Genomic DNA, 2489 nt, shown 5'->3' with positions numbered 1-2489 from the left:
GCCAGTCTTCATTACACCGGATTTCAGGGTGAGCTAATGCTTCTAGCTTGGACTGGATCTTCTTCCTCATGTCTTGATGCCTTGAAGTTCCGGCATGGACTAGCTTTTGTTTATTTTAGCTTCTTAGAATACTCTTAGTTTAGTAATTTGATCATAGATGTTCTTGTGGTGATGACTTCCAGATTTTGGGGAATAATAGATGTTGAATTTTAGAATGATTGAATTGGTTTTTATTAATGAGTTTAAGTCTTCCGCATTACTTTTTGTTGATATTATATTGAAATGTTAGGGTTTAGACTGGTTGGTTCGCTCACATAGGAGGGTAAGTGTGGGTGCCAGTCGCGGCTCGGGTTTGGGTCGTGACAGTTTGGTATAGAAGGACCATCTAGTTCTAAACCAAAGACAGGTCAAACTGAAGAAAGACATCATAAAAGAAGGCATCGTTTAAAACGATACAAAGAAAAGAAAGAAGAAAAGAGAGATCATAGAAAGGCAACAAGGTTTGCCAGAAACTTCTCCAAAAGAGATTTGAAAAACATTAAATGTTACAAGTGTGGACGATTTGGTCATCTTGCAACAAATTGCAAGGCAGATAAGTTTAAAGCTTTGGAGTTGGATGAACCAACTCAAGATAAACTCTTTGAGTTACTTTATGAATCTGATTCAGATTCCAATTCTTCTGGTAATTCTTCAGATTATAGTACTGATAATAATGTTGATATTACTACTAATAAATGTGCTAATTGTCCAAGTGATAGTTGTTCTTGTGGGCAAGATGAATTTTATAAATTGCAATCTCAAATGGAAGATTGTTACTTAGATAAATTACATCAAAGTTTTGAAGAATTAACTTTTAAAATGATTTCTTCAGAAAATGTTATTGAACTTTTAAAAGATGTTTCAGATGAAAATCTTCGAAACAAAATTTTAGAAATGGCTTCTTCAAAACCCTCATCTTCAAAAAGCTTTGAAAAACCGAAGAAGAATGAAGAAAAAACTTTTAAAAATTTCAATTACAATGCTAGTCCTTACTCTCTTTAAGAAGTTTTTTCCATACTTGAAAAGAAAGGAACAGGTATTGTAAGAGATACTTCTCTTGATGATTTAAAACATGAGGTTGAAAACCTTAAAAAAGAAATTAAATCTTTAAAACAAAATCAGTTGATTAATAATCATCGTATTTCTCAACTAGAAAATGATATTCCTATTTCTGATAAAGGTAAAGCTGTTATGGATGAAGAGATTAATCATGCTTTAGACATAAAAGATAAATTGTCTAATACTTACATTTGCCAGAGTAAAGTTTGCATTCCTCACTTTTTCTTTCTGGTAAAGAACCAATTATATCCGCCAATTATACTTGACACTCCTTTTATTAATGCTTTATATCCCTTTTCAAAATTAAATGGAAAAGGTTTTACAGCGAATTATAATGGTAATACCATTAATTTTGATTTCATAACTGAACCAGTTACTAGAGATATTAACTCTTTATTTCATTCAAAATAAAAGCATATTGAGTCTTTACAAATGGAAATTTATAGTCTGAATATTTCAGAGTATTTACAATCTCTTAAAATTCAAGAAAAAATTAAATTGATTTCTGGAAAAATAGCAGCTGATATTTGTGCAGATCATCCAAATGCTTTTTGGGACAGGAAAAAACATATTGTGACTTTGCCTTATGAAGATTCTTTTTCTGAATCAAATATTCCTACAAAATCTCGCCCCTGTCAATGCGGAGGTAGTCGATTTCTGTAAAAAAAGAAATTTATAATTTATTACAAAAGGGCCTTATAAAACCCTCTAAATCTCCATGGTCTTGTACTGCCTTTTCTGTTAATAAAGCTGCAGAACAAGAAAGAGGTGTTCCCACATTAGTAATAAATTATAAACCTCTGAACAAAGTTTTAAAATGGATAAGGTATTCCATTCCAAATAAAAAGGATCTTCTTTCCAGATTATATGATACCAATATATTTTTAAAATTTGATTTAAAATCAGGTTATTGGCAGATTCAAATTTTTAAAGAACATACTTATAAAACTGCGTTTAATGTTCCTTTTGGTCAATACGAATGGAATGTTATGCCTTTTGGTTTGAAAAACGCACCTCCTGAATTTCCGAAAATTATGAATGATATTTTTAATCCTTATATGGATTTCATAATTGTTTATATTGATGATATTCTTGTTTATTCTAAAACATTAGAATTTCATATAAAGTATCTTGATATTTTCAAGAATATTGTTATTCAAAATGGTTTGGTTATATCCAAAACCAAAATGAGTCTTTTTCAAACAGATGTAATATTTTTGGGTCATCAAATTTGTCAGGGAAAAATTACCCCTATTCAAAGAACCATTGATTTTGCATCAAACTTTCCTGATGAAATAACTGATAAAACAATGCTACAAAGATTTTTGGGCAGTTTAAATTATATTTCCCCATTTTATAAAAATTTATCTAAAGATCTTGCTCCGTTGACT

The sequence above is a fragment of the Solanum pennellii genome, chromosome 6 (assembly GCF_001406875.1).
Source record: "Solanum pennellii chromosome 6, SPENNV200".
Taxonomy (NCBI): Eukaryota; Viridiplantae; Streptophyta; class Magnoliopsida; order Solanales; family Solanaceae; genus Solanum; species Solanum pennellii.
Note: the sequence above shows the minus strand (reverse complement) of the source record.